Source organism: Mauremys reevesii, linkage group 7 (genome assembly GCF_016161935.1).
Source record: "Mauremys reevesii isolate NIE-2019 linkage group 7, ASM1616193v1, whole genome shotgun sequence".
Lineage (NCBI taxonomy): Eukaryota > Metazoa > Chordata > Testudines > Geoemydidae > Mauremys > Mauremys reevesii.
In genome coordinates, this window is record NC_052629.1 from 17,834,878 (window position 1) to 17,850,198 (window position 15,321).

The 15,321-nt window shown below is 39.3% G+C and overlaps 1 long non-coding RNA gene across 1 annotated transcript in view; it reads right to left on the reverse strand.

Moving 5' to 3' along the window:
• The window catches only part of LOC120368577, a 73,441-nt gene that overhangs the window by 12,835 nt on the left and 45,285 nt on the right, over positions 1-15,321 (reverse strand). Inside the window, exon 3 of the long non-coding RNA XR_005582656.1 lies at positions 4,841-5,005. This is a non-coding gene — a long non-coding RNA (uncharacterized LOC120368577). The remainder of the gene's footprint in view (positions 1-4,840; positions 5,006-15,321) is intronic.

A 15,321-nucleotide genomic window follows, 5' to 3' on the forward strand; every position in this document is an offset into this window, starting at 1 on the left:
AAGTTCAGGTATGTTTGGATGTGGTGATCCAATTTGGGACAGGTTGAGCCATGAATTTTGCATCCATATGCATTTCCAAAGTTCAGGATAGGCTTGGGAGTGTCACGATTTGGGCCAATTCTATTTCTAAACTACACATAATGTAAAAGGTGATGGTATTAAAAAAATTGGATGAAATAGTCTCATGATCTGTGAGGACATAAGATTCAATTGGTTAAATAAGAAGCAGAGACTGTATGGGCTCAATATTAAGGAAAACTATGGGCAAATGGCCTAAGCTACCCAGAAGAATCCCTAGGTGGTACGAAGCTGGGCATAGTCATCCTTACACCTGCCTTCCTGGCCCTTCTGCACAGAGTGCATGCCAGAGGCCTGGCCAGACAGCTGCTACTGACTGGCAAGCCTCAGCTCATGTAATAGCCCCTTAGGAGCCATTATCATTGGGCTGAATCCCCGAGACTGCTCTGACCGAACTGGCCCCAGCAGCCCCTGGGATTGGGGAACTTCAGAGATGACACACAACCATTTCTGTTTGGCTGGGCTCAAGATCAGACCCTTTGTATCTCTAAAAACAGAGAAGAAATAGATCCAACTGCCAAGGCTAGTAGTTGAGTCACATTCACTGGAGGTATTCAAGACCGAGAGTGGAAACCCATCTATTAGGGATCGTTTGGGACTAATTAAATCTTCCCTGACAAGATGCAGAGGGGTGAACTACATGACCCACTAGAAATCCCCACCATTCCAAATGGCGCTCTGAACCTACAATATGTATTTTAATTGAACTTCTGTGTAAATTACATTGAGCCCATGTAACTGATGGTGCATAAACTCATGCTGCCTCTGGTATTGGAAAGGCATAGAAATAAGCTGGATGATTTATATTATTCATTGTGCCCTTGGGCTGCCTCCCTACTGTTCGGAACATCAACAGAAGAGCTCTTCAGCAGAATTATAGCTTTGTATTCACTCACTGACTATATATTATGTATTTGTTAATATGCCTGTGAAAAGGCAGGAGGCCTACGTTTTGAGGCTCCCTTCTTGCTGTTAGCACTGTACTGGCCGCTTCCAGCAATGATTTTTAATTGCTTTCTTACCAGATCACAGTAAGGAGTAAAGTCATCTACCTGTATGGAACTGGCTCTGTGAGACATGCAAATTGAAAATAATTGAATTTGATTTCTCTACAAAAAATCCAATAATAGTGGGGGGATGGGAGAGTTAGCATAGGTCAGGCCAAAACAAACATGAAACACATGTACACCAAATTAGCCAGAATAAATAAATATATTGAAAGCTATATATATCTGGCAGGTCTTCAGTGAGGGCAGGTTGAATTAAACAAAATATTGAGGCATCCAGCCTGCTTTGAACACACTTATTTTAGGCACCTACTTTAGAAACACTGATGTGTTCAAAGGGGGCCGATTCACATGAATAATTCACTTCACTCTTCTGTATATAACACTACTCAGGAGAGCTGCCAAACCAAAGCATTTTTTAGTCTGTTTCCCATTTCTGAGTGATTCAGTACACGGGTCTATTGCTTCCATATAAGAGATACGCTTGTTTATTTGCTTTTACCTGGGAGGTAACACTAAAGGTCTGTCAAAACTAGAGATGAGACAAAGCAAACATTTAATTCAAGTCCCACCTCTCCCCATCACCGCCCTCTGTATCACATGAACTTGGGTGATATGGAGAAAATGGCACCTAGATTCAAAGCACCTCCGTTTTGAGATTTGCAAAACCTGACCTACAAGGTACTGCAGAAACTAAAACCAAAATCAAATTATAACCTCATTGGTCAAAAATGCCATTGTTGTTCTTTCTTCCTGTCATTAGAACTCTTCTCAGCAAATTTTCTCTCCTCTCCTCCTTCTTTACTGCTCCTTCATCTCAGCCCCTCTCCCCCAGTAGCTTCAGATACTTCATCCCTTACCTTACTAAAATGCAGGATAAAAACCACCATACTAAAATGGGCTTCTGGCCACTGCATTTTGAGAAAAAGCCTTCTTCAAGGGCCATATCCCAAGAATAAGGTTGTCCTGATGGATTTGTGACATTAGCATCTTCCCTAACCTAAGACCTCTCCATGTCATTCTCTGGAATGATCACCATCAGAATATTTGAATCACGTTATTTCCTGTCTCTTTGTAGGCAGGAGTATTGAATAATATGAATAACAATCTCCAGACACTGATGGCTGCAGTCATACTTGTTATGGCATTCTTTAGATTATCTGTTTTATTGCTATTTTCATCTCCCCACTGTTAATTTCTTTCAAGGGGGAAAGTCTTATTAATTCTTCTGTCCTGAGCTCAAATGGCTGTGTATAAATTCCTGAGGTCTTTACTTACTTTTTACTAAATCCATACTTGGTCAAATGAGCAGATTTGCTAGGCTATACTAATGCTTCTTTTAAAATGGCATGAATATTTGAATTTTAGAAAAAGACAGGATTTGGCTTTAAACATGGCTACTGCCACTTCCGTTTATTGTTTTCAGTCCCTAAGGCAGAATGTTCTACTAAACTGATTTTTTTTCCTAGTTTTGAATTTGCCACACTTAACTGTCATGGGTGTGACATCTTTTTCCATTAGAGACAAGCAGAACAGAGCAGAATCAAATAACAATGATTAAAAGGTGACAGGATGTGAGGGTAGAAGTGAGCCCTTCACTGCTTCAGTCTGGCTGATTCTTTATCTACCTGCTTCTCTGTGTAGGTATTTGTAAAGTGCCTTTTCTCCTGGGTATCTTCATGGTGAGGTGACATCACAGAGACTCAGCATGGCTTTCTCTGCTGAGATATGCTCTCCATTCATATGCGGCAACTGAGAATGTTTTTAACAACTCCAAAATAGGAACACCTGACCACACCGGGGTCCACCCTCAAGAACACAAGAATGACAAAAGAGATTGTTGCACCTCTTCTGAAATATAGCTGTGTACTACATAGCACTTGTACAGAAATATGGATGATGTCGACTGAAAAGACAGAAGTCAAACCCTTCAGCCATTCTTTAAACTGCCCTTGCTGTGAGCCACAATATCTAGTGAAGCCAAAAACACTGTCTGACAAGACTTATTAATACAAGCAAGGTTTTTTGCCAGTTAAATTTAACAATCTCCATATATTTACCTGCTCCCTGAATATGTATTTATTTACAGTTGTATTTAATCTCCTGTTCATGACTGCTTTCACGAGAATTAAAAACACACAAGATACACTGATGGCATATTAATAGATTCAAACTGTTTGGGTAAAAAATATTTGTACATACTAATTACATCCATAACTTATACTGCACCCTGTGGCAGTAGCCCAATCCAATTCTAAACAGCGGAAGTCTGAAATCCTAACTCTTGTTATATTTCAGTGAAATATCTGGCACAACCTTTACTGTGGCTCTGTTCTTGGATTTGCTTATTACATTTGCTGATATCAGTACCACCAAGCATGGCAGCTAAGGAAACAGTCAGTATTCACTATAGCTAACAGTCCACAACATATCAAGTTCATTCCCACTGTACAATATTCTTCTCATTTACTTAATGATTTCATTGTGTTTTAATTTTCAGTATTTATCTATTTTTTTCTGTCTACTATAGCTCTTGCTTTGTTTTTCCATAATGTTTTTATCATAAACTCCTGGAAACGGAGAGGATATAGTCACTCTGAAACTGGGTAATGTAATTAAACTTTTTCCGTGATGCTTCGCTCATTCCACACTAGAGAGAGATTTATACCTTTCATGAAAATAATGAAACGCCCTTAACTAGCTAGGTTCAAAATGCCTGTGCTCCCAAGGTTTCCATGTTTTGACATTTTGCAATCAAACTATTCACCTTTTAATTAAACTGTGTTCAGTCTGATAGAGAGAAATGAAAGGGTCCTATTTGTCACAGGAAATTTTACAAAGCTAACAAAAGGATTCCTGGTGGCAAGCAGCCAACAAGGAAACTTGATCTTGGTCAGTTTTATTAAAGTAACTTTACACTGTTGACATTTGGCTTTTCCCTATAAAACGCCTTGAATGCTTGCAAGGATAAGGAATTTAATATTGCTAAGCCCAGAGGTGGATGGGCAGAAGCTTTGCTTTTGAGTTAAATATCAGCCTTGAGTCAAAATACACCAATCCTGCATTAGTTGTTCCAGGCTAGTAATAAATTATAACTAACTTGAAGTTCACAGCCAGAGAAGTCTGGACTTGAGGCCCTAACTTCCATGACATAAGCCTGACAAATCAAGTCTCATGTTACAATATGAAAACCTGACCTTCAACATAATATTGTGATTGCTCTAATGGCTAAGCATGTTCAGAGACTACCTCCTAGAGTTTTATGACTTATTTAGATGTACAAAAAAATGGCAGATAGGACAAAAATTTCACTCACTCAACCTTTTTCCTTAGCAGAAACAAGAAAATTTTTCAATATAATGATTGTAACCCAAATTTGCTCCGGTCTTTTCAGAGTTTCCTAGAAAAAATATGCATGATATTGCATGCTGTGTTTTTTCATTTCTTAAAACATATGGCATGCAGTGGAACTAATTCTGGAATCTTGTATAACTTGAACATAATTCTGTTTAGTTTAGCACTAGAATAATTCACTCTCAGCATAAAAATACAGAATCAATGAAACCCAATGAAGCAACATATTTCAGATGTTCAGAATATGACTTCATGCAACATTTGGAGTCACGTTAATAAAAACCTGAGACCTTTAGTATTCAATGAAAAAGTACTAAGTGGCTTTCAATTTAAAGCTAGATTCCCACTGTTTGTGATGAGAAACAAGTGTTAAAATGCAAGGTAATTTCCAATACAGTTACCTTTTAGAAATGTTTAGGACTTTCATTGAATTTGTTTATCTTTGAAACCATGATGGAGTTCTCCAGAGTGGTCGTTGCTGATTGTGTTTTTCTTGAATAACATATTTCATTTTTCTTCACATGCTGATATTGAAAGAATAGGGCTCTGGTCCATGACTGGAGTTCCTAGACACAATTGTGATACAAAAATAAAATAAAATGCGTTGGGTGGAATGTGTATATAACAGTAAATTCTGCTTCACATTATAAAAACCAAAGTAACCCAAATAGATTAGAAAGGAGGATTTCTTTCTCTGAGTTTTCAAAATTGTTTTGTTTTGTTGTTTTTTTCATGAAGATATTTGAAGCCCTGATATTAACAATGAAAGACTGCAATAAAGAGACTCTTTTTTTTATACTAAGAAATATGGAGACTACTTATAGAGAGACCATGGCACTACACACACGAGCTGTCAAATCAAAGGCTGGATTCTAAACTAAGTTCTTCCACCCTCATTATTTGTGGATATCCACTGATATTTTCAGGTTATACACATGGATCTTCAAAAGGCCAGACTGGCTCTCTATCAGTTAATGGGATTCATGTTTTCCTTCCATCAGTTTTCACTTATCTCGCTCTCTATTAGGATCATCATAATTCAAAAAAGGTCAGCCTTGCTAGTCTTCATTCATCTTATAAATCCAGCTGATGCTCTGTTCAGGGAGTTCGAGGTATTTATCTATCTTTTATCCAGAGATTTCTTTGTGCATGCTTTTTTCTTTTTCTTTTCTTTTTTTTTTTAAGAAGACTGTCTGCCAGCAAGCAGGTGAAACTTGGGCTACTGTACCTTAATTAAGACCTGATGAGGCAGAAGAAATGGCTGATCATTTCATATTTCAACTCAGAGGTTGGCTCTTCCATGCTAATGCAGTCCAACTGTTCGGCCTACTACAGAAATACTGTCCCCACACCTTGTAGCTTAAGAATAGGATAGGGAGGAAAATTAAGTCTATCTGCACGTCAGTAGCATCCTGGCTATTATCAAGCACCTCAATAGCTTTTAGGTAGGAAAAGAAGACAAAGTAACTCAAGATTGTTAATTGATCTTACACTTGCTCTAAGCAGTAAAACTTTTGCTTTGCTTGGTTGCTAAACATCACCCCTTATTGGCATTATCCATGCCATCACAAGAGAAAGAAGGTGGGCAGAAAAAATCCCTTGAAGAGAGGCGAGTGCAATCTGCCAATTCTAGATCATTCTTGCAGGAAAAGAACATGTTTCTAAGGCTTGAATGTCAACATATCTTCAAACCAAGAAAAAGAAAGGAAATCATAGCTGGCTGCCTTATGGGGGTGAATTAAAAAATGTAAAATAGTTTGGTGAAACATTTTTTAAGTTATTTTCATTGCACAAGGCTTTAAAGGGACCAATGGGTGGGCAGACTATGTGATGTTTTATTATTATATATATATATATTATTTATCATTTTTTGTTTTTTTCCTCTTTCCTTTCTACCCCTTACACTTCCATTCTTTTTTTCTCTAGTCATTTTTAAAAGAAGTTCAAGCATATTGAAAAAAATCACAATAATATTTGTGAATTCGTTAAAAAAAATTCTATTTTGAAAAGTGGCAATTTTTTAATGAAAAAAATTTTTCGTAGAAAAAATTTGGACCAGCTCTGAAAACAACTAATAACTGGAGTTGTTATACTTGCAAGACAATAGAATGGGGCAAATTAAATGGCCACACATTTCAGTCCTGCAGCATTAGAATATAGCATTTTGGAAATGTTAGTGATGTGCATGTATAGTGATGATCATATAAAGTGTATTTTCACAAAATTTATTATGGGCCACTTATGCCCTCAATTGTCCCTTGTTCACTTAAATGGGAGCTGGACACATAGAATCAGACTCGTAGGATAGGAAGGGACCTCAAGAGGTCATCTAGTCCAGTCCCCTGCTCTCAAGGCAGGACTAAGTATTATTTAGACCTTTCCTGACAGGTGTTTGTCTAACCTGCTCTTAAAAATCTCCAATGATGGAGATAACTGAGGGAAGAATTGGTCCCAGTGTTAGTAATATCAGTTGCTACTGGGAATGAGTTCCTAAAGCTCTAAATATTGTCATTTTTTCCATGTCTTGAGTAGTAACTTTCAACAATAAAAAGACTGAAAATTGAGGAATACAAACCTAAAAGATGCAGAGCTAGGAAAAACTTGGATTTGTTTCTACTAAATTTTTATAGTACATGGTTAAAAAAATCACTTTTCCAGCTCAATGTTGCAGTTGGACAAAAAGGTAATTGTATAAAATTATATCAGCTCCTTTTCCTCCCAACTCCTCACACCAAAGACTCCCCCCTCTCCTGTTACGTTTCCTAAAGATCACTGGTTTTCACTAATTCCATTTTGCACCCTATGAAAAAAAATCACTTGTGCTTTCTGTGAAATTTATTTCCCACTTGTTGTAGGGCTATATTTGGTGCCTTTCAAATTAAAGGAATGAAGCTTGATCAGTGTTAGAAGCAGAAACTCTGCCAGCTTCTGAACCAGTTGTATATCACACAGGCAGCAGAAACTTTGAACTCTGGGGGCGGGGGGACCCAAAATCCACTACACAGAATGAAAGCAGAGGGAAATCTGTCAAAAGCATATAAATCACCATGAAATCATCTGAAGAATGATTTGTAGAAGTGACTCCAAAATTCACAACTTTTCAACTACCAAAAATGGAAGCAGTTAATTTTGAAAAGAATGAGAAACACTGAACTACACAGGTAAAATCCTGGCCCTATTGAAGCCAATGGCAACACTCCTCTTGACTTGAATGAGGTCAGGATTCCACATATACACTTTTGGGTCTTAGCTATTTTAGGGCTCAGTTGTGAGCCACCTTGCTGCAAGAGAGGAGTGGGACCTTAGTTCTGACCCCAGACCAGCCCCCCAACTACATGCTGGCTAACACAGTTGAGATGGTGTGGTGGAGGAAATAAATTTTGCTAGCTACAGGGATGGTGCAGATTATGTCTCTCCCAGAGCAAGAGGTGGAAACCAAGATTGTGACTTTTACCATCACATTCTGATTCTTGGTCTATTCTTGGAGATGGGCAACTATGCGCTGCCTCTTCTTCAAGGCTTGTGACAAACTTTAATTGAGCCCTTAGAAGCTGCCAGTCCCCTGGGTGCTATCTCAGCAGTTGAGATCAGCTGGGATACTTTCTGCCAAAAGTGTCCAGCTGTGATCACACCACTCAACGGAGCAACAGAGAGAACAATCTCAATCTCCCTTCTTCCATTGTTCCTACCAAGAGTAAGTCTGACTTCCGCCAGCTTTGGCCTAAAGCGGAATTTCCTTTGGGGTTGGCTGTTGGCAAGTATCTATTTTGTACACAGATATTTCTTAAATGTCTGTGTACATGTTCAGAGGACACAATGGGAACATTTTTATCAAGTGGAGAAATAGATTCATGATTTTACTTTTGGCTAAATCACTTTCGAAGGAGGGAGGACACAACCAGAAAGAATGTAGTGGAGGAAAGAAATTTCTGCTTTTTTAGAAAAAAAAGCCCAGAGCACTGTATAAACACAAGCAGGATTCCCTGGCCACCTAGACTTTCATCAGCATATTTATTCTGGTATGTAATAAATTCTTTACTGTCACCTAAATTTTCATCTCCCTCTCAACTCTATGACCTTTCCCTCATGTGAAAACATACCTATGCCCTTGATCTGATCATTATTAATTTCCCCTTTGTGATCTACCACTCAGCGAGCTCTCCCTGATTACATTTATTCTCCATGAATCTCCTCCCCACTTTGCCCACACTCTTCTGTCTGCTATCTACTGAAGTATCTTATACCCTCTATGGCAAAATCCTATCCCTTTTTCTTCAACTCCTCTTCTCCATTTCCTACCTACTAACCAGTTTTTCCCTGCCTAAAACCTCAGTTGCCCTCCCTTTCAGAACACGTAGGGCGAAGTCTTAAATGGTGCTGAGGTCACACTTATTGCAGTTTGGGGGAAAGGTAAAGCTACTGTAACCCTTCTGCCAGTCAGAGCTGGCAGCAACAAGGGCCAGGTTCAGTATCTAGGGGTTCCTTTTCAATAATACAACACAAAACCGGCTCGAGCCCCCACCCAGTGACCGGGGACAATTACATACCACCCCTTGGGTGCCTCTAAGAGGCAATACTTTCCCTGTCGCAAACACAGAGTCTGAGTGTAGAAAAAAACCTTTTAATTAAAGGAGGGAAGTAACTCGGCATGAATTTGGGAAAACACCACAAACAGGCTTCATAAACATAAACCATGAGCAAAAGACCCACCCCCCAGTAAGTTAGGCAGTGTCCTTTTCCCCTCAGGTTCTTAAATCCAGCAACCAAAAGTCCCTTTAACATGCCCCACAGAGAAGGGATTTCTCTACACCCCACTCACAGTTGTTGTCCTTGGTCAGTGCAAATCCACAGTTCAGAGGTGCACCTGAAGAGTTCACCTCCCACCCTGGACCAAGGGGGGAGTAAGAAGGTACTCACTCCGCTCCCTGGGCACTCGCACACCGCTCCTGTTTTCCAGGTTCTGCTCCAATCCTCTCCGCCAGCCACCTTGTTGGCTGATTGCCACACCTCTCCACTGGCTGTCCTGCCAGCTGATGGCCAGTCCACCAGGATGTTTTCAGGTCCCCCACTTAACACAGTTCTCAGTGATTTCAACTGTTGTGGAGGGAAGCATCACTGTTGGTACACACTGGACAGTCTCTTGCATCAAAGACACTGTCCCAAAGCAGATCTAATGCTTAGACTGAAGTATCAGTGGTTTCAGCTCTGTGGTGTGTAGCAAGACTCACCATTGATTCTATATTAGCTTTTTCATTATACAGCAGAGAGAGTAGGGTCATAATGTGTCCAAAACCCTTTAGCAGGACCCACACCAAGTACATATGCCTGTCACACACACACTGGGCTTTGGAACCCATTCTTCTGCCTAGCAAGTGCCATTTAGTTGAAGGTGAGTCCCTCAATCACGGTATGCCAAATTCTGCTGTCCTTGATTCACACAGCAATGATAACAACCTTTTATTACTCCTGCCCCAATAACAAGGGGACTGGGGATCCAAAAGCATCCAAAAGTGATCATTTGGGCAAGCAATCCTATCATGCTGAGCACCTAGGCAGGGTGGGTGTGCCCATGCAAACAAGATCAGCTCCTGAAGTCCTTTTCCACAGCTTACCACTAGATGTCAGGGGAGAGCCCATTCAGACTCTGTTTACACTATCTTTACACCCGTCCCCAATTTTTCCCTTCAACAAGGGACTAAAGCTGCTCCCATTGTAAACCGCTGTCAGGTCTGCCCTGACACTTCTACCCCAAACTTGTTTTCCCTTCTCCTTCCCACAGCCAAAAAGTGGATTTGGATGGCTGGTGCAATGTTGCTTATCCTAGTAACCTGTTTCCCTCAGAATGCTCCAGGTTGTCTGGTAGAAATCTGTGTGGGGTTTTATGCTACTTGTTCCATCTGCAGCTTCAGCCCCTCCTCCCATCCCATCTTTAGGAAGTACCATGTAGAGCTATGGGGGAAGGGACCAACTGCAGCCTGACTCCTAAGTGAGCTCTCTTGCCAAGGACATGAGGATGTTCACGCTGCAACACAGAGAGATACTTTTTCCATGGCATATGATGGAGAATCCCAGGGGAGCAGATTTCCCCAAAGACCCTTAGGCTCACTGGAGTTTCAAGGCTGTGCAGAACCTCCTGCCTCTTCATCCAGGGAGAATGCACCAGTGACCTCCTCACAAAGTGAACCCTGTAGAGAATTTTGATAACTTTCCCCTTCCTGGGTGCTTTTCTGTAAGAGACAAGCATTTAGCCCTCAGTTTTAAAATAAATTACAGGTATACACCAAAGCCATTTTTCTTGTCTGATATATTTGTGACATACAACTTCTCTTACTGGATCATTTCTAAAGCCACTCTTCAGCATTGTGTCTTCGTTCTTTTTAATTATCCACTGCCATTTTAAAACACACTTTATACTTCTCTATATAGTCTATAACAACAAGCTCAAAATATGGCTTATTACTATTGTTAGCAACATCAATGTTTCTTTAAGTGTTAACTACCCTTAGCTTCCCCTCCTAATGGTTAGCAGACTAGCAGGTCATTAACTACTGGAAATGATCAATTTTTCAGGGATTATGTTTTAAACCCTTTCAAGTTCACGCAGTTCTCACACAACACTGTTTCTGATGAGCATTTTTAAACACATGAACATTTTGGTTTTGCACTGCTTATCACTCTTGCTCATTTCTCAAGATATTATAGCATATTATATAGCAAAACAAAGACTTCATTGTTACCTTTTTAGCTATGGGGTTTATTACACTGGTGTGATGTGCACGTGGGTATCACAAACCAAAAAAAAAAGAAACATTAAGTGACTTTTCAATTGCATTTCTAAAAAAAGTATGTTAATATTGTCCTATGGACATTTTTAAGTACAGGCTCTCAATATTTAGTGATAGCCCTATGTGCGAGGTGTTATGGAAAGTAGTTTTATTTTTCAGGGTTTATAGGTAAGAGAGAGTCACAGCCTGGTCCCCAGTTCACCCCTTGCTCCAGGGGGAAGTAATCCATCTCAGCCCTTGACCTCGAGGAGATTGCTTCCCCCTCCAGTATCACTCTGTTGCACTGGGATGGGGACTGACCCAAATCTCCACCCACTCCCTGCCTCTTTCCATCCACTCCCCTACCACTGGAGTGGGAAGATGCATAGCAGCTACTATTCCACCACATGCAGTCACCTGCAATATGGATAGCTAGCACAGGGAGAAATGAGGCACCTTGCACATCCAAGAGGGTAGAGTTACAGTCTCATCTTTAAACCATCTGTTGGCTTTTCTGGGTCTTTCCTAATTGCCATTCTCCTCTTAATGCAGTCAATCTAATGCTATATCCCGAGGAATTATTATTTCCCTGCTCTGTGACATTAACACCTGCTCAAAAATCAGAAGGCAAAGCAAAATAACTTAATCTGTATTATTTTTTTAAAAATCTTATTATTTTTGAGCCAATCTCATGACTTTGGGGTTTCTGACTCCTGATTTTTGAATGCTTAAGGTTTTCTAATACTACATTACACATTGGCTTCTTTTCAGGGGTCAGCACCACCATGTCGCATGATGGACACTTGACAAAATTACTGTACTTAGTGACTGACATTGGGGGGTGGTTGTTCAGTCATTCAATTTTTTGAAAAATTACGATGGACCTCAACATTTTTACCACGGACACTTGTGTTCGCGTATGGATACATTGCTGACCACTGCTTCTTTTAGCACTGTATTGAATTGTCACACCATAATCACACTTGCTGCCTCTTTCCTTTCAGCTTATTTTCTGCTGAAAGCAGCTGTATTTAATGGCCTGGAACAGAAGGAGGCCAATAAAATGGATATGCACATCAGTAGCAGAGAATGCACTGTGACATCTAATGGATATATGTGAGATTAGCAATTTTAAAAGGTTTATGCTAAACATGAGCAAAAACTATTTAGTTCAGCAGTGAGAAGTTGAATTTCCAGTGCAGGAGCCATTGCAAATTCTCTGTAACCTTGAAGGGAATCACAAGAAAATCTGTATGAATTTTAGTTACTTATTTAATCTGATTTTGAAGCATCAGTCTCAGGAACTTCCATAAAGGTGTTGAACTGATATCATTGAAGATTAAGTCCTGTATTTATCCATAAGCAAAGGTACAGCAGCAAACTCTTACTACCACCATTGTGTCTCAATCTCCACCTGCAGGAAACATCTCTCCATCTTTCAGATTCTCTGCCTACACATTTCTTGCCTCTCTTCTGAGACTACCAACAATGGTGCCAATTGTGGTGGGTTCTGTGATATCAACATTGATATGCTGTGACCTGGACTGAAACCAAGAAACATTCTATACAGACCAAGAAACCATAAGAAACCAATGGAAATATGGCCAAACAAGCATCAGATAGAAACAATCTACAGGAGAAGATTTGAACTGGCCACCTAGCAGTGAAAGGTTCTATATCTCACTACCTATACCCTGAGCCTTCCAAAGCAATTCAAGATTTAAGCCCAAAATATAGAAAATAATGAGCAGTACTTTTAACTTTTCTAGTGCCTTTCATTTGAGGATACCCTGTCACTTCTCAATTATTAATGAAATTAACATCACAAAAGCCCTGTGAAGTAGGTAGCTTATTATTCCCATTTTACAGATCAAGAAACAGAGGCACAGAAAAATTAAGTGATATGCTCAACATCACACAGAATCAGGGACAGACCCCAAGGTTCCTTGCTTGAACCTTACCTACAAGGACATCCTCCAAATCAGCCTCTTTCATGAGATTCCTGCTGTTTTAGGCAAAAATCTTACAATAAAAACAGTTTACAACATTTCTCTGTCATTGAGTAGGAAACTCCAAGTCCTAGTATAAATCTGACCCAGATGTGAATATGAATATTGTCTCCTTGGCCCATTCCTACTCAAAACTGGACTCAGTTATACTCAAAAGTGTTATAAAATTGTTACATTTTCTATGAATTTGTGCTGAGATTCAGATTTATAACAAGCCCTCCCCAAAACAGATGAGTTTCACGTCACTTTCCATTTAATTGAAAACTCTTTTCACAGTTCTAATCTAGACCCTTGGAAGATCTATTCATGGGATCCCTACACAAAAATATGGAAGGGAAAGGTCTCAATTCCAGATGCAACCTAAAAAAAAACCCACCTATGTTATTTTGTACTTATATGAACCTTTCAAATGATCTGAATCAATTTGGACAGCTTCCAGAACCACAGTTTAGGCGTCTGAGATTTTTTTTTCTGATCCAACACACCCATGTAAGTACATTCTTGTGATATTAGAATTTTTAGCAACTGCTTGTTCATTAGCTTTGAGCTACTGCTTTGCTCCACACTGCTTCATATTTTATTCAGAGTGCAGAGCTGTTGAAAGATTTGTGGAGCAATATATCCTTGTTATTGTAAGCTTGTTAAGACAAAAAACTTTTTTTTTCTTTTTTCTTTTGTGCCTTACCTGTTCTGAAGAATTCTGAAAAACAAAGGTGAAAAACTTGCATATCTGATATACACATAATTCATTGCTTTGAATAGGGCAGCATAATCTTATCAGCTTTGCTATACAATCTCTCCCAAGTGGGCAGAAAAAATACTTAGTATAGCTTTAAGAATGTTATTGATGTGACGCTTTCTTAATTAATGATAATTACACTATGTTGGGTTGATTTTATCGCTTTTCTGGTTGAGCGTTTGACTTTAGTTTTGGGGCCATCTACGCTCCTTTCTCTCAGTGAAGCATCTTCTCTCCAGTGCAGAGATTGTATGGGACTCTTAAGGTTATAAAGTGTTGGACAATTAATTCAGCCAACAAAGAATGGTTTTACCACCCCTTCTCCCAGGATTCAGCTGAATCAAAGCATCGTAGCTGGCCCAGGAATGAAATATGTAACATATAAGACATGAAAAAGAGGTACATTGGAAGCAAGAGAAAGATGAAGGAAAATGTAAAGTCCTCTACTTAGTGGAGAAGAAGAGCTAATAATTGATGACTTCAAGAAGGCATAGGTATTTAATGCCTATTTTGCTTCAGTATTCATTAAAAAAAAGGTTAATGGTGATCAGATACTCAACACAATTAACAACAAGAGGAAACAAACATAAGCCAAAATAGAGAAAGAACAGGTTAAAGAATATTTACATAAAATAGATGTATTCAAGTTGGCTGGGCCTGATGAAATTCATCCTAGGATAGTTAAGGAACTAGCTGAGGCAATCACAGAACTGTTAGCAATTATCTTTGAGAACTTATGGAGGATGAGTATGGTCCAGAGGACTGGAGAAGGGCAAACATAGTACTTGTCTTTAAAAAGGGGAACAAAGAAGGCCCAGGGAAATTATAGACCAGTCAGCCTCACTTTGATACCTGGAAAGATACTGGAACAAATTATTAATCAGTTTGTAAGCACCTAGAGGATAATAGGGTTCTAAGGAAGAGCCAAAGTGGATTTGTCAAGAACAAATCATGCCAAAGCAATCTTTGATCAGGTTACTGGCCTAGTGGATAGAGGGAAAGCAGTAGACATGATATATCTTCATTTTAGTAAGGCTTTCGACACAGTTCACATGATATTCTCATAAGCAAACATGGTCTAGATGAAGTTTCCATAAGGTAGTTGCAAAATTAGTTGAAAGACCATACTCAAAGAGTAGTTATCAATGGTTCACTGTCAAAGTGGGAAGATGTATCTAGTGGAGTCACATAGGGCTGAGTCCTGAATCTGGTACTATTCAATATTTACATTAATGACTTGGATAATGGAGTAAAGATGACATGACACTGGGAGGGTTCGCAAACATTTTGCAGGACAGAATAGAATTCAAAATTACTTTGACAAGTTGGAATTGGTCTGAAGTCAACAAGATAGTATTCAATAAGGACAA